The sequence below is a fragment of the Carlito syrichta genome, unplaced genomic scaffold (assembly GCF_000164805.1).
Source record: "Carlito syrichta isolate Samal-C Ts95f unplaced genomic scaffold, Tarsius_syrichta-2.0.1 Scaffold305751, whole genome shotgun sequence".
NCBI lineage: Eukaryota > Metazoa > Chordata > Mammalia > Primates > Tarsiidae > Carlito > Carlito syrichta.
Genome location: NW_007249847.1, coordinates 51,603 through 76,613, shown reverse-complemented (window position 1 = coordinate 76,613; position 25,011 = coordinate 51,603). Strand labels below are relative to the sequence as shown.

The following is a 25,011-nucleotide window of genomic DNA, read 5'->3' as shown; positions in this document are numbered from 1 at the left end:
TTCAAGTGTGCCAACAAAATCTACTTGGGGTAAAATATTTTGGTTTTCTTCACTTGCCTACAACTTCCATATGCTGACAGCCTCCAATCCAAGCACACTTGAAGCTCTTCTTTTTAAAAGCATTCCCATTCCTCGACCTGCCTTCAAGTCTCGGCTAAAATGCAAGTGACAGTGGTTGCCTCCCTTGCTATAGTAAGCTCCGAATAAGGAGCCTTCGCTTTTTTCATTTGGTTGGTCTATGTTATTTGCAGAAGCTTCAATGTAGAGTTGATAAGGACTCCCCCTTTGACCAAACCTTAGTCAGTTTCTTGAGCCCTCATCTCTATGAGTCCAGTTTTCACAAAGAATCCTAGTGAGCCCAGTTCAGCAAGAATTCACCAAGTTCCTCTTAGGAACTTTCTGTCCATTGACTCCCTTATCTTGCCTGTTGGCTCTACATCTTCAACTTGTGGTATTTGGAGTCGAGCTCAAGTCTATGCTGAAGTCTCTCTCACATAGTGCAGTATATAGAGTAAAATGTGTCTTGTGGTTTTTATTTTATTTATTTTTTGATAGACAAGGTCTCACTCTGTTGTCTGAGCTGGAATGCTGTTTTGCTACAATAGTGTTACTGAAACACCAGGGGTTAAGCTGGGGTTCTGCTGCTCACTGCACTGAAAGTCAATTGCTGAGAAAATAGGCATTATAGGGAGGAGGGCATTTTTAATTTTTTAAAATTTTTGAATAGGACTCTCACTCTGTTGCCCAGGCTGGAGTGCAGTGGCATGCTCACGACCACTGCAGCCTTGACCTCCTGGGCTCAGGTGATCCTTCCACCTCAGCCTTCCAAGTAGCTGGAATCACAGGCTTTTTATTGTGTGATATCAGCCAAAGAGAATGGGTGATTGTCTCAAATCTGTTTTCCAGTCCTACTGAACTCAGGTGTTTACATAACATGGCAGGAATTTAAAAAAGCAGGAATAGAGGAGGGATAAGGGGGAGGAACTGGTAAACAGGAAGGGTCTGGCATTATATTGCCTGGATGTGGCAATCTGATGAGTTGCCGTTCCTTGATACTGTAGGCCGGAGGGTAGGTTTTCCAAGAAAGGAACTCAGATAAGACAAACGCAAGTTTCTAGCTTTAAGACCAGGAGATCAATTTCTATGTTTATTCAAAAAAAAAGGAAAAAAATACTGTAACCATTATTTCTATGGTGATGTGGGGGTGTTTTAAATAGCTCACTGCAGCCCAGAATTCCTAGCTCAAACAATCCTCTCACTTTAGCCTCTAGAGTAGAGAAGGACTACAGTCACTTACCACAATGCAAGGACACTTTTTTATTTTTATTTTTGTGGAGAAGGGGTCTCACTATGTTGCCCATATTGGTCTTGAATCCTGGCTGGGTGTGGTGACTTATACCTGCAATTGCATCACTTTTGGAAGCCCAGGTAGAAGGATTACCTCAGTCCAGGATTTTGAGACCTGTCTGGACAACATGGTGAGAACCCCCTACAAAAAGAGAGAGTGGAAGAAGGAGGGGGAGGGAACAGAGGGAAAGAACAGGTGGAGGAAACAGGGGGAGGTGAGGGAGATGTGGAGGGAGAGGGAGAGATCCTCCAGGCTCTGCTTTCCCACTGCTGGGATCACAGCTGTGAACCACCTGAGCCTGGCCCTGTCCTAGGTTTTTAACAGGTGTCTATGGACATTCTTTACAGGATGGTGCCAGATCTTTTCACACAAACTGGTCAGATACCCCAGAAAGTATTTCCCTACTATCTGTACAATGAGTCTCTATCAGTATCCAGGGAGTTCGACTTGGATCAAGCATTCAGCATGTATTTGCTAAAATGCTACCTCATCTTTCTTTTTCAATCCTTCTATGTCTTCTAGTGGCCTAAGTGACCACCATGCCACAGACCCTTCGTTTATGGTGTCCAAAGGAGAACCAGCAATTCATTGTGTTGTGATTTGAGCAACAGAATAGAATCTACCTGTAAATGTTCAAATAGTCTTTGATTTAGGTGTTCCAACTCTGTTCTGTCTTCATAGTGTTTTTTCAATTATAATTGTGTACAAGGGAAGATGATACATTTATTGTCTTTTTTTTTTAAGAGTAAAAGTCTTGCTCTGTTGTCCTGAAGTGCAGTGGTATGATCATAGTTCCCTGTAGCATCAAACCCCTGAACTCAAGCGATATTCCCCCCTCCGTCTCTCAAAGTTCTTCTAATCCAGTCATTTAAGCACCTCAAATAAAATGTACTCCAGGTAATTTTTGTCAAATTTGTATTATTTTGTTTCTGTCTTTGCTGAATGGAAAGTGCTCACAGGTTAGCAAAAAGGCCTGGAGACTGTTGTGGAAGAGATGACAAAGTCCAACACTCTGCGTGAGAGTTGTCCGATCACCTGTGCGGGGCAGTATATTTGTGTACAATACTGTATTGGAAAAACCCCCCATAAGATTCATGAAATTAGAATGGACAACTGTCTTAATAACACGTGGGATGGTTGGTTTACAATCACCTGAGAAGTCTCCAGTTTTATAAGTATGGTTTCTCTCTGATATTGAATGGTTAAAGTTTTAATTGAAATGTTACATAACAAAGATATCAGATTTGAACGAAACCGGTTTCCTCTGTAATCCCAACCATTCTATTCTGCGTGTTGAAGGCCATTATTTCAAGAGGGTGCATAGGTTTCAGCCGGTCGCCAAAAGGATCCTTGGCCAGACACAGATCAGCGTCTCTGGCTGACTAAAACCAAATGGAAGGCTCCGCGCACCCCCCAAGGAGTGGAGTGGGAGGGAAGGAGGGAGAGGTAGACGTCACTTTCCCCGCCCACCACTGGGGCGCAGGAGCGAGGCCTGGGCCGGAGGGAAGAGCGCTGTCCCTGATGTCACCCACAGGGCGTCTCCTATGCAGATGAGGCGGCGAGGGGGGTGATGCTGGGGCACCTGCTGCTGGGACCCGATGGGTTTCCCGATCTGCAGGAGCGAGCGCAGGACCGCGGCTTGGAGCCGAGTGTCCTCCGTGTGCGGAAGGGCCAGGAGGGCCCGGGGAGTGCTCGGAGAGGAGTGACCGTGTGTGAGCAGTGTGAGGCTGTGTTGGAGTGGCAGAAGGGTAACTCATACTTACCCAGCAGATCACGAAGGTGGAATTATCAGGGGGAGGCTTATCCGTTTCCTCCTGAATGTGCTGACCGATGCGACTTCCCCAAATGTGGGAAACCAGAGTGCATGATTTGTGGTAGTGGGGGACTGCTTTCGCGCTCTGCCCTGTTCTTTGTTGCAAATGAAAGTTTAATTGCGTTTTGTTCGTTTGTATCATGTCTTGTGTGATTGTGTGCATCATTAGCTGTCGTGTAATGGGTTTGTTTTGCGATGGTGTTCTGGGTTTTTGTACTTAAAAACAGTGTGTAATGTTTTGAACTGAGTGCTGTTTTATTGTTAAGTGGTGAAAACTTGTCTCCTTTCTTTGCGATTGTCAGTGTATCGAGCCTGTGTAAGATGTGATCGTCGAAGCTCACTTTCCACCGTAATTTTTATGCATTTTCACCCTGTGGTAACTGCTGAAGTCTAGTTTTTCATTGTGTCGTAACTTGAGACACTCTCAGAAGCGTCTCTTTCGCGGTTCTCGCCTGTAACCACAGGGTAGACATGGACAGCGGCAGGGGGGGCATTGCCTTGCTACGGGGGTGCGTGCTGATCCCATACAAAGGGCACCTAGGACAGTTTAAAGTCTGTTTTGGTAGCAGAGCTGGGCCTTTTGGGGCTCAGCATCCCCGCTCACGTGGAGACACGACTTGCTTACCCTGTGGACGGGAAGAGTTCTACTGCTGCCCGGGTACCTTGCACGTGTCCACCAAGGTCCCAGCCGCAGTCTCCCCTGAGTCTTGGTGAGAAACCCTGAAACCCCACCTAACCCTGCCAGTATAAAATGGGAAATCTCCAGCCCATGGATGCTTCCACCAAGCATTTTTCCTACTCACCTTCTACCTTTTAAATAGCAGTCTATCCTCGCATCATTTCTTTTATTTTTATTTTTTTTAGTTGGATTCTCACTCGGTCGTCCAGGTTGGAGTGCAGTGGCACGCTCACGGGCACCCCAGCGTCGACCTGCTGGGCTCTGGCAATCCTTCCACCTCAGCCTTCCAAGTAGCCAGAATAGAGGCTCATGCTATCACGCCCGGCTGTTTTTTTTTTTTTTGGAAAGACGAGGCCTTGACAACTTTCCCAGGCTGGTCTCGAACCCGCGGGCTCAGGCAATCCACTTGCTTCGGCCTCCCAAAGTGCTGGGATTGCAGGCTGAGCCATGGAGCCTGGCCGACATCATTTCTCAAGTGACAGCTCCCTCCTTTGATGTTTTGCATCCACATCCTACCAGTTACCTGCCAACACACCCTGATCTGTGCTTCTCATTAAAGTCGCCCCTTCAACCCACACCCCCGGCCCTCGCTTATCATCTTCACCGCAAAAGACCAGTCGCTCTCCCAGTCTTCAGGTTGCACCTGACAGGCATCAACAGTCTGGCAAGTCATGGCGTTTATTAAACCCCCTTCTCAAAGGACAGCAGGAATTACAAATCTCTCTTCACAGCCCAGGTGCACCTTTTCCTTTTCCCCTACCCTATATGCAGACGGCTGTAACTCCAGTTCAGAAGAAAACCCCGGGACTAACGTTGGGGCTTATGGGCATTTGCCAACCTCTCCAGGGCGTGTCTTCTGACCCTACTTCTGCGCGGTAGCATCCTGGTAAATAGAAACTACCTGGTCAAACGCACAGGCAGGAAGGGCCGCGGGGGAAGGGACCGTGGCGCCCCCTAGTGGCTATTCCGGGGTCGGCCGCAGCATCTTCTGACATCCCAGGTGGGGGCGGCGCAGACACAGAAAGGTCCGAAGAAAAGCAACGGGAGCGGGCTCGGTGGCTCAGCCTGCATCCCAGCACTTGGGGAGACCGAGGTGAGGGGATCGCGTGGGCCTGCAGGTTTGAGACCATCCCGGCAACTTGGCGAGCCCTCATCTCTACAATTTAGAAAAAAAGTAGTTCCGGCTACCTGGAAGGGTGAGGCAGAAGGATCGCCAGAGCCCAGCAGGTCGGTGGAGTGACTCCAACCTCCACCCCCCGCCCCAAAAAAGAAAAGAAACCCAACAGGAATCACAAGAGGCTCAGCCAGTGTTCAGGACGCTGCCAGCAGAAGCCTCACGTCCTAGGGGCTGATCCAGTTGGGTGGTGAATGAAGACGAGCTATTTACTTCTCCCTAATAGAAAATGGACAGCAGTGGGAGGTTTCTTGCTCAAAGAGAAAATTGACCACCAGTAGCGTGTAATCCCAGAGGACAAGGTGAGAGGATCCCCAGAGTTCCAGGCCAGCCTGGGCAACGTAGCAGGTCTTGCACTATAAAAAATTAGCCAGGAATTGTGGTATGTGTCTGCAGTCCCAGCTACTAGGGAGGCTGAGGTGGAAGGATTGCCCAGGCTGTGGTGAGCCGTGACCATATCATTGCACTCTAGCCCGGCACAGAGTGAGACCTCGACTCGAATAATAATATTTATAATAATAATACTTTTTTTTTTTTTTTAGAAAAGAAGATACATGAACTAAGACCTCAGTCAACTTTCAGTGCCTTTAATTTTTTTTTTTTTTTTTGAGTTGGAGTCACTCTGTCGCCCAAACTGGAGTGCAGTGGCCGCTCCCGGCCACCGCAGCCTCGACCCGCTGGGCTCCGGCGATCCTTCCGCCTCAGCCTTCCGAGTAGCCGGAATTACAGGCATGCACTACCACGCCCGGCTGATTTTTTGATTTATTGTAGAGATGAGGTCTCGCTGCCCAGGCGGGTCTCCAACCCGTGGGCTCAGGCAATCCACTCACCTCAGCCTCCCAAAGGCACGGGTTTCAGTGCCTTTACAAAGAAGATCTATGAACCAAGACCTAAGTCAACTTTCAGTGCCTTACTGATAAGAAAACTTGGGTTTTTAGAGTGTTTAAGAAAAGTCCTTGACCTCGGACTGTCATCACTAATTTATGCTCCAGATCCCTGATTGAGGAGTTGGTGACCAAGAGCAGCTGACAAACACAGTGGTTGGGAACTGCTTGGATATTAGTTTCCAGGTCTATCAGACATGCCCAGGTTGTGACAGACATGAGCTTCTGTCTGCCTTGGGGACGGCCTGCCTAACAGCCTGGTGCCAATGCTTGCCCTCTGTTTGATCTTGGGCCACCCCTTTCAGTCTACTAGGCCTCGAATTTGAAAGTGTCATAGGAAAATGACAGTATTAAGTACCTCAAAATTGTTGCATGGACTAAATGGGCTAACTAATAATATGCCTAGCACAGTGTGTCACTTATTTTAAGGATTTTCCCATAGGAAACAATGTTTAAGATAACCTCTCCCCTTAATTATGAAATATAAAGAAAATGGTGTAGACTTTTGCTTCAGGCCTTTGTAACATTTGAATGAATTTTGTGCTTGTGAATGTAATATGCATTTAGAAAGTAAGTTAATATTAAAAGGCAACAAAGTGGAAACGAAATTTATGAAAAATATGCTCATAAAAAAGGACTTGTTCTTAGCAACTTTCTGTGTAATAGTCTCCAAACTGGAAACAATCCAAATGTCCTTCAAGAGGTGAATGCACGCATTGTGATATACTCACCCAATAGAATAATTCTCTGCAATAGAGTGGAACAAATAACAGAAACACATGAGAGCTTAGATGAATCTCAAAACCGTCATGCTAAGTGATGAAAAGATGACATGCTGTGTGGAACCATCAAGGTGAATTTCAAGAACAGGCAAAACTAACCTATAGTGACAGAAAGTTCTTGATTGCCTGGGAACCGAGTGGCGGAGGGATTGACTGCAAAGGGCACAAGAGAACAGTTTGAAGTAATAGAAATGCCCTAACTTGAAATCAAAGCACTGTACCATTTTCAAATCCCACCTTAATAAATGTGATTATAAAACATCATAAAAGTTTGGGTGCAGTGGCTCATGCCTGTAATCATAGCAATTTGGGAGGCCAAGGTGGGAGGATCACTTGTGCCCAGGAGTTCGAGATCAGCCTGGGCAACACAGTGAGACCAGTCTCTCAAAAAAGAAAAAAAAAAAAAGAAAGGAAGAAAGAAAAGAAAAGAAAAGAAAGAAAGAAAGAAAGAAAAAGTGGTAAAAAAGCTTTTCCAATTCTTCATGTCTTTTATTTAATTTAACTTATTTTTAGCCTTAGAGGCTTCCTTTAGAAAAGCATCTCTCTACGTGGGACCTGAAGTTCAATAATTCCTTCACTTCTGTTTCTGTATCTCTTTCTTCAATTAGATTCATGTACTATTAAATTCAATACTTTAAAAGTAAAAATAGAGTCTATAAGAGGTTAAATGTGTAAAAGCATATTTATGTATGTATGTTTATTATTTTTTTTTTTCTTTTTGGGGGGCCCAGTCTAGCTGGAATATGTATCCTTCTCTCTGTAGATATACCAGGATGAAAACCTCCATCAGTGTTTTTTCAATGTTAACCAAAGTTAGTTTTGAATTTAACTTGATTACAAGTTTTACATATTTGTACTTTTCTACCTTGTTTGAATCGTGTGTTATATGTCTGTATGATTTTGCAAAAGACATGTGAATAACTTAATAAATGAATTGGAAGAAAACTATGTGTAATGTTTGGAGATACCGAAAGAGGCACAGGACAAAGGGCCGGTATAAACCGAGCGTTTATTGGGGGAGAAACTCCCAGGCAAAGTCCTGTGGTCCTGGAAGATGGGCCAGGGAAGTCGCGTCCAAGGAGGGGTGGCTTGGGTTTTTAAGGGTGCTGTATTTGGGTGGGTGTTGGGGGTGACAGCGAAGCAGGGAGACAAAGTGTCACATCCGGTATGGGGTGGAAGCATTGCGTCTGGCGTAGGCTGGAAGGTCCCTGTCTGGCCCTTCTCAGCAGCTGGTGGCAGGTTCCTGGAAACTTCAAGAGAGGTATGCGGATGTGGGCTTGGGGTGGAGGGGTGCATAGGGGATCGGTGGGTGGAGGGGCAAATGGGGGAAGGTTGGTGCTGCTTCCCTCTGAACCTAACGCTATGTACAGACATTAACAGCAGGAAATTCCAGGTGGTGGGAATAGGGATGAGTGGTTACCTTCTGCTTTATGTATTATTCATATTTTCAAATTAAAAAACCTGAATGACCTGGAAGAGGAAGCACAGGGTAGATATAGAAGCGGTGGAGCAAGTGAGAAGAAGACATAAAGGAGGTGCACACCCAGTTCTGGCAGGAATTCTGTTTCATTGAAGATCTTTGAGGGGCAGTTGTTGGGATAAGAAGGATGTTGGGGAAGCAGGAAGATCCTGAAGATATTCAGGGCCGTGTTATGCTTGTTATCTCACTCCTCCTTTGGTGCTTATTCAAATGAAATACACAGGCTTACATTTCCTTTCCAGCGTTTGTACCATTTGCATTTCTCTGTTTAGGAGCTGTATAAACACAGCAGTTCTGAGAATGTCTTCTGGATCCTGGCTGCCTTGGTGCAAATTCCTGCTTTCAAATCCTACTTCACTGGCTAAGTGATCCTGAACTGATTACTTACCATTTCTGTGTCTCCGTTTTCTCCTAAGTAAAATGAGGATGATGTTAATATATAGGCCTGTTGTAAGGATGAAATGAGCAAACACACATAAAATTTATTGACTATTCCTGACACGTGGCACCTTGCATGTTCTCATTGACTGTTTGCTCTTGCATTTTGGAAGCAACACTGCACAAAGACCAGATATGATGAAAACTGGTTGCATTCATGTGACACCAGTGACACTTTTCAGTAGTTGTGGACCCTCCAGGGGGAGAGCAGTAATCTGCTGACAAGCAGTAATCTCCTTGACTGGGAGATCCCAGGGAAACCCCTTAATCTCCAGCAGGTTTGACCTTCAAGGAGCATCAGGAAATAAGGTATAGAATTAATTCTGTCTGGGGAAACTGGGAGTGTATTAGCATATCTTTTCAGTTCATTAAAAGGGTAATAATGATTCAATATCTTGCTTTAAGTCTGCTCCAAAAAACTTTCATATTTTTCAATGGAAGATATTTCTACAGGTAGGGAGAAGAAATATGTTTTTTCCTTGCCTACCCTAGGTTCATGACTGTGGTGTTTATAACAAAAGGCAGACCAACTAGAGAAAACCATACAGATTTATTTAATAAAAAGTATTCTGTAATACAAAAACGTCCATAAAGAAATGAAGGCCTAAAGAGACAGTTAAACCAGTGGCAGGTTTTTACAGTAGGTTTGAAGAACAGTGGATAGTAGTGGAGAAATACTGGGGGGAACCCCAAAAAACCCAGGATTTCCTTATTTAAAAAGTATATTTATTCTTACAGGTTTAAATTTCAGTCACCTTCAAAGTTCAATTTGATGTAATACAGATAAATGCCTTGTTCACTGCTCAAAACAGTTTTGAATCCATCAATTTTGATGCCTTTTAGTGCTTCTGTTTTTTTTTTTTGTTTCACCTCTTCCACATTGGCAAAATGTTCCCCTTTGAGGACTTTTTTCATTGAGGAAAACAAAAAAAAAAACAATTTGAAATAAATAGGGTAAAATAAGGAAAATAGGGAGTGTGGGTCTTGGGGGTCATACTGTTTTGGTCAAAAACTGCTGAACTCCCAGCATGATGTGGGCAGGTGTACTAGTAAATCACCCATCATGAAATGGGTAAACACATTGAAAGACTCAAAAAAAAAAAAAAAAAATCACTGAAGTCAAAAACAGCCTCTCACAAAAATGCTAGCAGGTACACTGATGCCATTGGGTTCCTAGAACACTTACCCAGCAGGGGGAGCCTGTACTACAAGGGGCCTACCCTCCAAAAGATAATTCTGGTCTTCCCCCACTCCTATGATAGGGCAAAAGGGGTGTGATCTAATGGTGATTAACTGGGGGAAATGGAGCAAGGCCTGTTTGTTCAGATTCTTCTCTGTGTCCCTGTGTCTTCAGACACAAGGGAGCTCCTTTCCTCTGGGCATGGGGAGGGCACCTCTCACAAAAGATCTTATGAGTTGCTTCAGGGGAGAAGGGAGAAGGGGTGAGAGTTACTTGCCTGCTTCTATTGTTTTCTGAAATTCTTTCAGCTTAAGCTATTCAATATGCCAAAGAGTTCTATTTAGGAATAGGGGATCCTGAACCTGTCTTGCACATGACACAAAACCCAAAATCTTTAGAGTGATACTTATGACTATGAAAATCTTAAATTCAAAATGCAAACAATGAGCTTAAAACCTTTCATAGACATGAAAGGCTGATGAATTTTTTCTTTAAGGCCGGTCAAGTAAGGCAGGAAGGAGCAGAGAAATCTGTCACTGGCTGTGATCAGTTAGAACCAGGAATGATTTTTTATGCACTATTGAAGTAGGGCCCGAGGGATTAAATAACAGCCCACCGACTCAGATTAACAAAGGAGAAGTTTAATAGTCAAAATTCTGCCAGCTGACCACCCCTTGCAGGAAGAGAATTCCAAGCAAGATGGCCTAGAGCCACAGCCCAGAGCTTCTTTAAGTAGTCCTAGCTGACATCTTGCTTAGCTCAAGTTAGAGTTGGATATATTCCAGAGCTCTTATTGCAATATTCTGCTGGCATAAGTAAGCAAGCGAGTTTACAGAAGCAGACGTGGCTAGTTATGCAGGCGTGGCAGATAAGGGTACAACTAATCTTGCAATGTTTACAGAGGAAAAAAACTTCAAAAAAGTCTCCAGGAAGGGAGTAACATCTGTTTCAAGGCTGAAACCATTTCTTTGATCCCCCCTTACAATCCCAGGGGCAGAGGCTGCTTCTTTTCCCTCTCACACTATACATTTTTATGAAAGTCATATATGCCGAAAACTTGTTTTGAACAACAGCAGTGCCCTGATCCTCTCCTACTCGCCTCTCCCAATAACCACGTTCAACTCCTGCAGCCCTTTATTGGCTGTTTGTCTCCTCATCACTAAATAAACAGATATTCCTTGATTTTCCAGTTATCCCTACCAGGCCTTGGAGACCTGCCTGCAAGGGGTATCATGGAGTTTGTGTCTCCCCGCTGTCAGTTCCCCCCAAGGGAGCCAGCGAGGCTCCTGCCTTGGCTTCCATTCATTCCGGGACCAACTCAACCCACCCCTCTGAACAGAACCGGGAAAGGAAACTGCGAGAACCAATGCCAGGCCCTCTCGTAGCCCTGCCGAGGCATCAGTAAAGCATCAGTGAAGGATGGCGGTCTGGAGTGAGGAGCCGCACTCGCCTAAACTCAGCGCGGGAAACCGCTGCCGGGACTACCGCCTCCCCTACCTTTCCCTGGGGTCTCCCTTCTTCTTCGCCCTTCTCTGGCCTCCGCCGTCTCTCCTTACTCTGGGCTGTGTTCCTCGGCCCCACGCGCCTCTCCTCCCCCGCCCCCACATTCTCGAAAGTGGGCTCCCGAAGGACAGTGGGTTTCTGGGTCCTTCCAGAACACCCCTGATCCAAACTATGAAAATCCGAGAGATGCTGCTGGGCGCCAGTGAGAACATCGTAAGTGGCTGTCGGGGTCCGCCGAGACCCTCACCCACGTTCTCTCGGAGCAGAAGAAAGCATTCGCCCATCTGATGGCGGTCCTGTCACGTCTCCTGGGAGCAGAGTCCTGGCGGGTCGAGGGGGAGCCCGGCCGTCCCGTACTCACCCGGGTCGGCTTTCCTGGATCTGGGGGAGCCCAGCCCGGAGGCTCCGGGCTCGAACTCCACGCGCTGAAGGCAGACATGGGTCCCTCTGTCGGGCTGAGCTCCGAGTCAGATTCCAAAGTCAGTGCAACAGCGACTTTTGGGGTCCACAGTAGAGGCTTAAGAGCTAGAAATTCTGCATAAAATCTGAATATGAAGAATAGAATAAATTAAAATATTACAATTCGAAATAAACAGGAGTGGTGACTCTTACCTGTAATTCCAGCACTTTGGGAGACTGAGGTGAAAGTATTGCCTGAGCCCAGGGGTTCCAGACCAGACTAGTCAACTTGGTGAGACCTCGTCACCACAATAATTAAAAAAAAAGAATGAATTAAAATTCGTAATAAAACACAGGACTCAGCCGGGCTCGGTGGCTCAGCCTGTAATCCCGCTCCTTTGGGAGGCTGAGGTGAGTGGATTGCCTGAACCCGCGGGTCGAGACCCGCCCGGGCAGGCGAGATCTCATCTCTACAATAAAATCAAAAAAATTAGCCGGGCGTGGTAGCGCGCACCTGTAATTCCAGCTACTTGGAAGGCTGATGCGGAAGGATCACCGGAGCCCAGCAGGTTGAGGCTGCGGTGGCCGGGAGTGGCCACTGTACTCCAGTCGGGGTGACAGAGTGAGACTCCAACTCAAACAACAACAACAACAGCAGCAGCAGCAGCAACAACAACAACAGCAGCAGCAGCAGCAACAACAACAACAACAACAACAGGACTCTTCCCACGTTAGGTCTGGAACCATGGACCCCAGGCTCAGACACAATCACAGTGACTGCGTCAGCCCCATCAAACTTCTCTTTTTACCATTTACTTACCAAAAGGACAACCGATGTAATTCAGAGTTATTTCGTGTGACAGAAATCCTGGGATTTAGGATGGCTACGACAGCCTATTCAGAGGAGGAGACTTTTCACCCCGAGGCCCGAGGGTCACTTGGTAGAAGTGGGGACCGGCTGGGACGCTGGAGCCATTAGGACGGGTCGGGGCCGCTAATTGATTGCATGGGGCCAGGCGGGCTCACCAAGGACCGGGACATTCAGGTTTGTTCACCCCGATTGGAAGTGTAGTTAAATTCCCTGTGGATTTTGCCACTCTGAGAACCTGGTTTCTGAGGCTCCACCCCCTGAAGAGGAGGTGGGGTGGCAGGGAGCCTGTAGGACCGAACTTGATTTGCTTGTGCCTGGTGGTGCTTCCTGCCCTGGAGACAGAAACCTTTCTACCCCCTAAACCAGAAGGTGCTTGGCAGGAGGAGGCGGAACCCCCATTCCACTTAGGGAGTTAAAGGCAGTGACTAAGTGACTTTCCCCCTTAATTAAAATAGGAAGGTCCCACCGAGACTTGAACTCAGATCACTGGATTCAGAGTCCAGAGTGCTCACCATTACACCATGGAACCTCACAGTGAAAGTGCTACGTGGGTGTGGAAATATTTATTTGTAGTTCCAGTTCTTTCTGATTCATGCCAATGTATTTCTTCTAATCTCACAAACAACACTGGAGGAAGGCGGACTTTCATAGGTAGAGTCACCTTGTCCTGTTTTCTCTCTGCCCCTCTCCTTTCATGGACTTTTATCCTTTAATTGGCATCCCACAAAATGTGGCAAAATCCACTCTGGGCTCAGGGTCAAGGAAGAGCCCTTGAAGCCTCCAGCATTAACCACATAGTCTCTCTTGGTTACCAAGTTCATGCCCTGAGATGAAGGTTTTGCAAATGGTAATGTGATTTTCTCTTTCTTCACCTTCATGCTTTGCCTATTGCCCAGAGAGGCCACATCTTTGTCAGGGTAGGACTTGGGATTTCCTGGGATCCTTGGCCCCACAGCACCTATTACACTCCAAAGCCACAACCCCCTCCTACACGTAATGTATAAAGGTGTGACACCTATGGAGTAGGATTGGGAAGCAAGGGAACTTTTCATCTTCTTCATATACTTCTATGGTTGGTTGGTTGGTTTTGGTTTTTCTTACAACAAATACAGATTTGTTGGATTTAAAATAAAAATCAACCAACCATGTTTTACATTCACATTCAACACTCAACCCCAATCATACTCAACTCTTGTGACTCAAAATTAACCATATATTGTTGAGGTCACGAGACAGGGCTGTGACACTTATGCAGGCACAGGGTGTTTTCTGAAAATTGGCCAAGTTGATTCCATCCCAGTTTCTAATATATCACAAAAAACATTTACAAGGTTTTTTAAAAAGGTGCATATGTCAATGTATCCAAGAGCACACATTGCTGTCTCATAGGGTGTGTGGACCCAAGGTCTGTTACAGTTTATATAGTATTTATGTACACAAAATCATGGCTCACTAAATATTTACATGTGTAATAGATAAAAAATATATTCATATTATAGATCAAAATTATAATCTGTGTATTTTGCAGGAAAGTTCTCAAGGGTGGCCTTGGATTGTTAAGAGATAAACTTAGTCACATTCAGATTTTAAAGAGTTAATTTGAGCGTTCAGCAATTCATGAATCTGGCAGACCACAAGTGGCTTAGGACTCTTCTGAGAGTGGTGAGAGGGACAAGTTTAATAAAGTGTTAACAAAAGCATGACGAAGAATACATATTTGATTGGTTAGAGTGAAAAGTCCTTAGAGGAAAGTTGGTGGTTTCTGATTGGTAAAGTTTCTAGTTTTGTTTTACTGTTTACATTGTGCTTTGGTCTGTTTACATAGGGACCTAAAACTCTAGGCCTTCTCAGCCTAATAGTCTCCCTATTTATTATTACTATTATTTTTTACCATTCCCTCTTCTTGGCCAGACTCTCATTTATAAGAGATTGATCACAACTTGGACCTCAATGCCTCTCTCTGCCACCATCACAGTTGGTTCGCTTTCGTCAGCATGGAACTCATAAGTCATGACTTAAGACTCACTGAACAAATAGTCCTTTTGTTCAGTTTGTTTTCTGTCTAATCACAGTGAAACCATCTGGTATACAGTTAGTGGCTATGAACATACATTTAAGACCCTTGAAAGAATATAGTGTGCCAGGGAGATTACAGTGATGACTATCAGGAAGATAATTCTGAAGTATGCACATTAACCAACGTCTCCACAAATCAAACCAATGAAACAAGCAAAATAACAATGACAAAACAAACAAAGGTTAGTGGCTAGAACAAACTATAAACTCAGTCTCTGAGTGCAAAGGACAGTTAGTCAAGATCTTCAGATTCAAACTCAAAGAATATCCTCCTGGTTTGCATCTGGAGTGTCTCTATTACGGCAAAGGACATCTTGGTGAACTCCCTGAGAGGCCCATACAAGAGGTGGGAAGGTTGCCCTCTAAACTTTACATAAAATTGTCCAGATCCTGCCTGTAAGTCTTCAGGAACCGGGCAGATGATAGATAAAAAATACTTTAGGACCATAAGCAGCACTGTGGTCTGATATTTGCAGTAGTACCTTATAGTTTTCAATGGAATAATTTTTTTCTCTACAGTTTACCCCATTTTTAAAAAAGGTAATCACAATAAAAGAACAAATTTTTGTTTACAAAATCACTCTAGTTTCAATTAACTTGATGTGATCATTTACATAAGAGGAGCAAGATTAATTGACAATCTTTTCTCTTTTGAAATCTGTTTCAGCTGGGCTCAGTGGCTCAGCCTGTAATCCCATGCCTTGGGAGGCTGAGGTGAGTGAATTGACTGAGCCCGTGGGTTCGAGACCCACCTGGGCAATTTGGTGAGACCTCATCTCTACAATAAATCAAAACACTAGCCGAGTGTGGTAGGGTGCGCCTGTAGTTCCAGCTACTTGGAAGGCTGAGGTGGAAGGATCGCCAGAGCCCAGCAGGTCGGGGCTGTGGTGGCTGGGAGTGGCCACTGCACTCCAGTCTGGGCGACAGAGTGAGACTCCAACTCAAAAAAACAAAACAAAACTGTTTCATTGGAAATTTTCATAAAGAATTTCAGATGAGCCTTCTAAAACTCTCATCATGCTAGGAAACCAGGCCAGGGCTTGCCATATTCCTGATCTTTCTTTCATGAGGTCAGAGAATCTTTAAAGCCAGGTAGCAGGGCAATTTTTGTTGTTGCTGTTGTTGTTGTTTCTAAAGTGCTGTGCTGTCTCTATAAAGTCAACCTTAGTTTTTAAAAACAAGCCTGTCATAGCTGATTCTGTGGCCATTTTCAAACATGATGTGCTATTCAAAGCCTTAGACATGTAACCAACATTTCCAATTATTTCCGGTCACAAAGACAGCAGAGCTTATTCAAATAGCTATATTGCCATAAAAATGAGAATACTTATGAATAGTTTCCAAATTCTGAAGGGATCAGGGTAAGGGAATAAGTAACATTTCCTCTTTGTTCACACAGATTCACTTTCCCAAATTGTATAAGCTACAGATAGCTTAAGAAAAAGCTTTCCTTCAATCTGGAATACAAAACATTAAGGACAAGCAATGTTTTAAACAAAGGGCCATACAGAAACCATAATCCTACTTCATCAGTTCTTTCAGTCCCATGTAATAGGCTCTTGTTCTCTTTAATGTTGGGTTAGCAGTTTTGTGAGCCAATTAGTTTCTTCATCAGAGTCTAGAAGTTCTCACTCAGTCCAGTGGCAGAATCTTAACATTAGAAGCCTGTGCTTCTGGAGACTCAGAGGAGAGAGGGGAAAAAGGAGTAGAGGGATGAAAAATCACCCATCTGGAACACTGTACACAGGTGAAGATAGTGGGTATGCTTAAAGCCCAGACCAAAAACTATTTGTACCCCTAAGCTACTGAAATTAAAAAAAAAAACAGATAAAAAAATAAGCTTGTGCTTGTCAGTCCTTTTCATTAATCTCTTTAAAAACAAAACTGGGGAGAGAGGAGAGAAGGAGAAAAATAAAACAAAGCAAAACAAAAGAGTTGAAGATGGCGTTACTTACAAAAGCTTTCAGGAAAGCATCAGAGCAAAATAATGAATTGTCTGTGGATGATAAGGCTTAAAATGGTCACATGATTGAAGATCTGATGAGCATGCATTATAATAATGATGCAACTGACAAAGAAATGTGGTTGTTTCTGTGGCACACAATATTCTAAAATAATAACTAGGATTATGACTAATAACTGTCTATCAGAACATATCAGATTTCTTACAGTAGCATACAATTTCTGAGATACTCATTAATAATATCCAAACAAATATAACTCAACAAGGTAACATATCATGTCTTATGTGAGAATGCTTCCATGAAAATTGAACATATCAAATAGACTGAATTGGATCTTTGTCTCTCTTTTTATATGGAGAGAGAATAGATTCTTTTGAGATACTCCCAGGCACTCTGAAAGCTCTCAAAGTTAGTCTGAGATTTTTTAAAAAATGAGACATAACTTACAAGTATTATTGGGCTTTGGGAAGTTTCTTTAAAAGGTATCAAAGATTATAAACCACTGGTCAAAATAGAATCATAGGTCACTCTGGAACTATAGTGATAAGCAAAAGTCTCCAAAGGCAAATACAGAAAATTAACTAGTTTTGACTTAGTTGTTTGCCTAGGGAGGACTAAGTATTCCTAAATATCAAAGACCTAATAAAGCAAGAGAACCAAGAAAACTTAGTACCAATGCACTTTTGACATTCAGGCGCATCAATTTTTAGTAACATACAAATAAATCAATTCAAATCTTAGCCAGTTTAAACCTTATACAGAGAATTCCTTTTCAAATTCCTCTTCCACAAACCTGTTACAAATTTCTTATATCTATTTAGGTTTTGTCCTACAATTTTCATCCTTCTCATTTTGAAAAATTCATAATTTTACTTTAGGACAAAAATTACTTTCTTTTTCTTTAAGAAAAACACATCCTTGTGCCATTTAGATTTGCTTGCCTAACACGTCTTATTTTCCTCACATACAGAGTTGTTTATCTTATAATTTCTAGTTTTTTAATAATATATTAAACTGTTTAAGTTTTAGTAACTTTAATTTCTAGTGAAATTACCATTCAGTAGATTAACACCTTTTCATAATTTTTAGAATATGCTTTCTCATAGTATAATGTTTCAGTGTGGCACTGGGCATGTTTTCACTAACACATTGAAACATACTTAGTTTTTCTGTAATGAGAAACCGGAAGTTAATAAATTTATGTTCAGTAATTCTCTTGTAGGAAATGATCTAAACATTTAATAAATATCCACTGTTACTAAGCAAAACTCTCAGGGTGTAAGGTACAAAATAGATTTGAACTTTTTTTTTTAGCAGACATGTTGTAAAAGATAATCACCTAGCTAATTTTGTTTTGTTTTGTTCTTATAGAGGTAAGGTCTTGATATGTTACCCAGACTCGTCTGAATCTCCTGGGCTCAAGCCATCTTCCCATCCCTGCCTCTCAAAGTGTTGAGACGGCAGGCATGAGCCAGCCCTCCTGTCTAGAGAGGCCATTTTTGATTCATTTAGTCTTTTAGAAGTCTTTACACACCAATCAAAAACATATCCCATTGTTTCTGAGACAGTAGAGAGCACCTTCCCCCACCCACCATGTGCCTCATGGATGACTTACTTTAGGTTGAGACTTCCTTAAATTATTTTTAGTAAGACTCATTCATTTCTCTAAAAAACACAGGTTCCAAGATGGAGGGGTTCCAGACTCCCTGGATTTAGATAAATTTAATATTCCATTTCTTACCACAACCTTTCCTGAGGCTTCTACTGCACCCAGTGCAGCACCATCAATCACTTGGATCCAACTGACATTTACAGAGTACTTTATTCAACAAGAACAGAATGCATATACTTCTCAGGATCTCAGAGAATGTTTACCAAGAGCTTCCACATTCCGACCCATAAAAGACATTTCAACACATTTAAAAGAATAGAAATCATACCAAATATGTTATCAGATCACAGTGGAACTTCAGTAGAAATCAATAAGAGAAACATAGTCAAAAAACCCCAGACTTGCAGATTAAGTATCACACTTCTAAAGAATACATGGGACAAAGAAAAAGTCTCTAGAGACATTACCTATTTAGAACTAAATGGAAGTGAAAATGCAACTTATAAAAATGTGTGGCTGCAGCACAAATGGTGCTTAGAGATAAATTTATGACACTGAATGCATATGGTAGCAAAGAAAAAAGATCTGCAGTCAATAGTCTAAACTTACACTTTAGAAAACTTGAAAAAGGTGACCAAATTTAATCCAAAGTAGGCAGTAGAACATGAATACTAGAAATAAATAAAATTGAAAACAGGAGTTTCATAGAGAAAATCAAAGTCAAAAGATAGTTCTTTGACATGATCAATCGAATTGATAAATCTCTAGCTGGTTAACCAAAAAGTAATGAGAGAATATTCAAATTATAGAAGAAGAAGAAGAAGAAGAAGAAGAGGAGGAGGAGGAGAAAGAGGAGGAGGAGGGGGAGGGACCCTAACTACTGATCTCATGGACATTAAAAGTATAATAGAGGAATATTATGAACAACTCTCTGATAATTTGGATGAAGTGAACCTGGTCCTTGAATGAAGCAATCTACCAAAATTCACGCAGGGAGAAATAGATAATCTAAATAAGTCTATACCTATTAAAGAGATGGAAGCAGTAATGAATAACCATCCAAAACCAAACAAACAAAAAAACAAAAAGAAAGAAAGAAACAAAAAATCCAGCAAATTTAGTTTGTTTCTCTACCAAACATTTAAGGAAAATATCATACCTTCTCTCTACAATCTCTTCCAGAGCTCTGTTCTATGAGGGAAACTTTACTAAATACCAAAACCAGAGAAATGATGCAGGACGTTGGGCTAATCTGGACTGCTGAACAACACTTCAAAGTCAACTCTGAAAATTATCAACGAAAGAAGAAAAAATGTCAACAGGAACTGTGAAAAACTGGTAACCTCCATAGAAACTGATGGCTATTTAGAAGTTTGTGTGAAGGTTGATGGTCACTGGTAGCAGAAAGAGAACAAGATGGAGATGGAGATACGCATTCGTTTCTGCTCTTGCATCTTACTCCTTGGTTCTGTCCAGTTGCTTTGCTTACCCCTTCAAGAAAGATGATCCCAGGCTTTCCTCTTCCAGAGAGTCCTCCTCCAAGCCTCCAGAGTCAATGACTGTCACAGCCTCCTCCCCATGCCGCCTAACCATAAGCATTAACAAAAAAAAAACACAAAAAAAACCCCTGAACAGATATGTTGGGTTGAGAGGAAATCAGAGGTGATAGAAATGCTTTGGGGATGTGCTGCTCTCCCCTTGGAGATCATCCTTAACTTGACTAAGGCCAGGTCCCAGACCCTTCTCCGCAGCCCCCATTTCCGCGCGTTCCTCCCTGCAGCCTACCCCCGCTTCCCTGCACCGCTGAGATCCCTCCCCTCCTGCGTGTGTGCCTGAACCCACAGCTTCTTGCCTTTCCCTAACTTCGTTTCTCGATCGTCACTCCACAGTGAGATGTGGTCCAACGGACTGTCCAAGGTGCAGGAAATGAATGAGTGACAAGTGACCCTTTGGCTTTCAGGGATCCTCCAGGAGACAGAATCAAATGAACACTGGTTGGAGGGTAAGATATGCACAGCAGCAGAGGTCTAGTAAACAGCTTGCTGCTTCCAAGTCAGTGTCTGCCAAGTCTCTGCTTGGTGAGATTCCTGAGTGTCTTCTGCTCCTGAAATGACCTGAGGGGCGGCTGTTCCCTGAAGTGACTATACAAAAACGAATACTTGAAGTAAATGCAAGGCATAGATATGCACTGGCCGGGAATCGAACACAGGTCTCCCGCGTGGGAGGCAAGAGTTCTACCATTGAACCACCAGGGCAAGCTACCTGCAGGGTCTCCTACATTTCTTTGGAAATACATATGAAAATTTTGGGGAAAAGCAGCTTTCAGATTTTCACTGTATTCGTCTTGGAAGAGGTGAGTAACCTAATAAACACCCGAGCAAAGACTTCCATATAGATTTACGTCAGGCAATATTTACAAAGTCATGGCTTCCAATCAAAAGTCCTCACTTGAGAAAGTCTCATTCTGAAGTAGGCTCTGTACCATTGATTCACAAACCTCTCAAGGAAAACAGATATTCGTCCTGATTCTTGTCTCTGCACCAGTATCTCACTTGGTGAGAAAGTCTCTTTGCCTCCCCATCGTGTGGTGCCTCCAAAACTTTCTTTCCGATCTTGAGACGCACATCAGTTTGTTTCACAAACACGACTTCAGAACCCAGTGACCACGTCTCCACGTTTTGGGAAGCTGAAATATTGGGAACAGGGCTGGATGCTCATTGTGCACCTTCTCTTATGCTTCTTTTGAGTCCCTGGAAAACTCCAGGTATAGAATCTTGCTTTTAAAAGTGATGCCTTACAGACCCACACATGAACAAGTCAATGAATATTTCACTTCAAGATTTCTTCCCTTCTCACACTGTCGTTGGACACAAAAAGCAAGTTCAGGTGAAATAATTTGGCTCAATTCCATTCAATTCCATTCTGAGCCGACACTATCTAACGTGAAGCATTCTGGTGCCATTTACCTTTCTTTGATATTCATGATTTCACTCATTCTTTTGTTTACAATGAGTCTGGTACAGATTTGTATTGCTATTTTTTTTGCCTTGGAGTCTCACTCTGTCGCCCAGACGAGTGCAGTGGCCGCTCCCGGCCACTGCAGCCTCAACCTGCGATCCTTCCGCATCAGCCTTCCAAGTAGCCAGAATTACAGGCATGCGCTACCACGCCCGGCTGATTTTTGAATTGCTTTCAATATTTATCCCTTTTGTGTCTAGTTAACTGAAATTTACTTTTATATCTATCTGAAAGACTTCAATCCCTTGTAAGTAGCAGTTATCATGTCATGTTGGGGATTACTGGCATAGTTAGTCTATGTCCCCTATCTCACTGTGTGGGTTCTGTGTTTTGGTTTTGTTTTGTTTTCAATCTATTCCTGCTTTTCTTAACTAGCCTGGTCTACTCGGGTATATTTCCTATTTTCCTATACATTTTTGAAATTCCAGGCCGCTGATTAGTTCATATATTTTCTTACATCTCAATTGCACAGGATGAAGGTTCAAGACGTACTGTGGTGCAGTTCTGAGCAAGGTCCTCGCTGTCTTTCGTTCTTTTCTCTGCTTTTCCCTCTCCCATTCCCTTCTCCACTTCCAGAAGCACACACTTTGAGGAGGTCAGAATAGTCTCTTGTGTTCCACATCATTTTCTCTATTTAAATAAGAGGATGTCTTTGAAATATATGCATTGCTCTTCATGGGGGAGGGGTAGTGGTTAAAAAACTTGGAGAGTGAATTGGTTCAGTTAAACTCCCTTCTATTCTCTTTACTCCATTCTGTGTACTATATTCTCAAGCTTTCTAGTCTCATATTGAAAGTGTAACTAAAAAGGAGAACAAAAGAGCCAAGCCAATTAAAAGTGGGCAAAACACTTGAACAGTATTTCTTCACAAAAGGGGGTGTCTTAATGGGTAAAAAGCATAAGAAAGGATTCTCAACATCATTATTCATTCAGAAAATGCAAATTTAAAATGCCACGATACACTTTTACATACCACTGGGAATGGGTAAATTTAGGCTACAAAGACAACCACATGTAAGGTAGTTACAATAATGCTGAGAGACTATATCTCTTATTAGTGGTGACAGAGTAAAACAGTGTGACCATTCTGGAAATTTGTTGGATAGTTTCTAATAAAGTTAAAATATATGTACCCCAGGACCCAGCAATTTCATTACTAGAAATGAGTGCACTAGTCCATGGAAAGGCCCATGGGGCCTTATTCATCACTACCTTATTCACAATAGCCCAAACTAGAAATAGCCCAACTGTCTATCAACTGTAGTGTGTTTATACGTTGGAATAGCACTCATCAATAACATAAAAAACCAGAAGCATGCAACAAAATGAACACATCCCAAAACCATCATGATGCATTTTTTTAAAAAAGTGTATTCCTCTATGTGACCTTCAAGAATAAGCAGAATAATCTATTGAGGTAGAAATGGTGATTGCCTAAGAGGGAATGGGGTAGGGATTGATGAAAGGGGCTCTAACCACTCTTTGTGCTGATGAAAAATTTCCATATCTTAATCTCCGTGATTTTTTGGGGTCAAAATTCCTCAGGCTCATCACTTATGATTTGGGCACCTTAGTCTATGTAAGTTTTACTTCATGTATTGGTAGTAAAGAAGTGGGGTGGGGGTTAGTGTTGGGGAAAGTCATTAAGTTTAGATTTTTAAAATATTTGTTAGATTTTCTTTAAAAGACTCGGTTTGCAGCTGGGAGTGATGCTCTTGCCTGTAAAAACAGCACTTGTGGAGGCCTAGGAGTGAGAGACCAGCCTGGACAACATAGAGAGAGAAATCCCTACAAAACAAAAACAGAAAACACAAGTTTGCCTGCGAGCCAACTATCACTTCATCTCATTCACTTCTGATTTGGCCTAAATCTTTTTTTTTGTTTTCAATAAGACAGGCATTCAAGGCTGGTCTGGAACTCCTCTGCTCAAGCGATTCTTCCTCCTGGGCCTCTCAAAATGCTGGAATTACAGGTGTGAGCCACCAGGGCTGTCCTGATTCCGCCTACAATTGGAAATCTCTGAACCAGAAAGACGGGTAAGGTCACTACATTTCATGAGTGGAGAATTCGAACACGCTAATTGAGAGGCAGCACCGCACGCAAGGGTGCTGCACCTAGTAAGTGAGGAGGCTAGTTTGGCCTTGAAGATGGCTGGATCCCAGGGGGGCACGGCGGGATTCCTTGTACTCTCCTGAACTGCTGACGATTCTGGAGCCACAGGTCAGCTCTGATTTGTCTAGTTGCAGGGAAATGGTGACACAATGCGGAACCTGGCAGCTAAAGGAAGACAGACGCTGCACACTATGCACACGCTGCCGTGACTCGGATTCGAACCGAGGTTGTTGCGGCCACAACGCAGAGTACTAACCACTATACGATCACGGCGAGCCATGGGTGCCACGATGACTCCTATTCTTCCTTTAAGAGTAATAAGTAGTTGCTTCATCTTAGGGCGCTTCTTTTCCCAGCGTTTTTCGTTTTTCCCTCCTTGTCTCGATTTTTCCCTCCTTCCTTCGCCTTCGACAAGAAAAACACTTATCGTCTCTCAAGGATCCAGTCATTATCGCAGCACAAGGCTACGGGGACGTCTAGTCTCGGTTTCCAGCCTCCCCACTTCTCCCCTCCTGGTCGACCCTTCCCTCCCCCTTCCTGCCCTCCGCCCTCACCCTCCCATCGGGTAACGCCCAGTTGAGCGCCCGCAGCTCCACCGCGCAGAAGGAGCGCTGGGGGCCTTTCCCGTAAAGGCTTGGAAAAAGAAAAGAAAAGAAAAACCATGGAAAAACCATCATGATCTCCACTCTCAGGATGCGCAAAGGACTGAAAGCCAGAGATGACTGTGGCGTAGTTCACCAAGTCCTCGCTCACTGTGCGCCCTGTTGAGTGCCAGACCCCCTCACCACAGAGAGCCCCAAAGCGACCCCCGCCAGGATCCTGGCCTCCCGGAGCCCCCCGGTGCGGGACACAGGACCCGAAGATGGCAGCCGAAGCTCCGCCCTGGCCCGAATGCCACTCGGTAGGGGGGACGCAGACAGCTCCTTCATCCGGCGAAGGCGGCGCAGAGAACGGGAAGAGCCATCAAGGGCGCCCACGGGGCGTTCAGCTTCGCGTGGGACCCTCGCGGTTCAGGCCCGAGTCGCGGGCCGGGCGTCTCCGGGGGCTTCTGGGGCAGGAGACGGGCAGGAGGGGAGAAGGCCGTTCGACTGGTCCACGACCTCGGAAATCTCCCAATGCGCGTTGTCCCACGGGAAGAGCACCACGGTTGACCGCTCCAACCTCTCTTGTTTTGGAGGCCTTGGAATCTGCAGAGTCGTCCCACTCGGCGTGTCCTAGGACAGAGGGAATTTGGGGTCTGGTGACTCCTCACTTCCTACAGAGACTCAGAAGGATTACAGAGTCGTGTTTCTGTGGCGCAATCGGTTAGCGCGTTTGGCTATCAACCGAAGGTTGGTGGTTCGAGCCCATCCAGGGACGTGGGTTAGCAACTCTCACCTGTCGCGTGTCAATTGCCAGTTGTTTAAGACGGGCGGGTGTTCTTTTCCCGCCTCCCTGGCCAACTTATGTCTGAGACCTGTTAAGGGCCACCTCCCCTCAAGTTACTATTGTCACGAAAGGTCTGTTGTATGCCTTTCTTCCTGAGAGACCTAAGAATCTGCTTCAAGTGTCATAACATGTTCATTTTTTCCTTCACAGACTTTATACCATTAAGGTAAACTCTTGTGCCTCAGGAGATTTTTTCATTTGTAAGAAGAGGTCAACGCTAATATCCTATGCCCAGGACGTGCCTGCATTT

At 43.9% G+C, this 25,011-nt stretch overlaps 4 non-coding genes across 4 annotated transcripts; 1 reads left to right on the top strand and 3 right to left on the bottom strand.

The window, feature by feature from the left end:
* Positions 1 to 13,008: 13,008 nt before the first annotated feature.
* Positions 13,009 to 13,080, bottom strand: TRNAQ-CUG. Its single transcript has one exon. It is a non-coding gene; the product is annotated as a tRNA-Gln (tRNA).
* Positions 13,081 to 20,387: 7,307 nt separating this feature from the next.
* TRNAG-CCC lies at positions 20,388 to 20,458 on the bottom strand. Its single transcript has one exon. It is a non-coding gene; the product is annotated as a tRNA-Gly (tRNA).
* A 3,076-nt stretch (positions 20,459 to 23,534) lies between these two features.
* Positions 23,535 to 23,606, bottom strand: TRNAH-GUG. Its single transcript has one exon. It is a non-coding gene; the product is annotated as a tRNA-His (tRNA).
* A 1,013-nt stretch (positions 23,607 to 24,619) lies between these two features.
* Positions 24,620 to 24,692, top strand: TRNAD-AUC. The gene has a single exon. It is a non-coding gene; the product is annotated as a tRNA-Asp (tRNA).
* Positions 24,693 to 25,011: the final 319 nt, after the last annotated feature.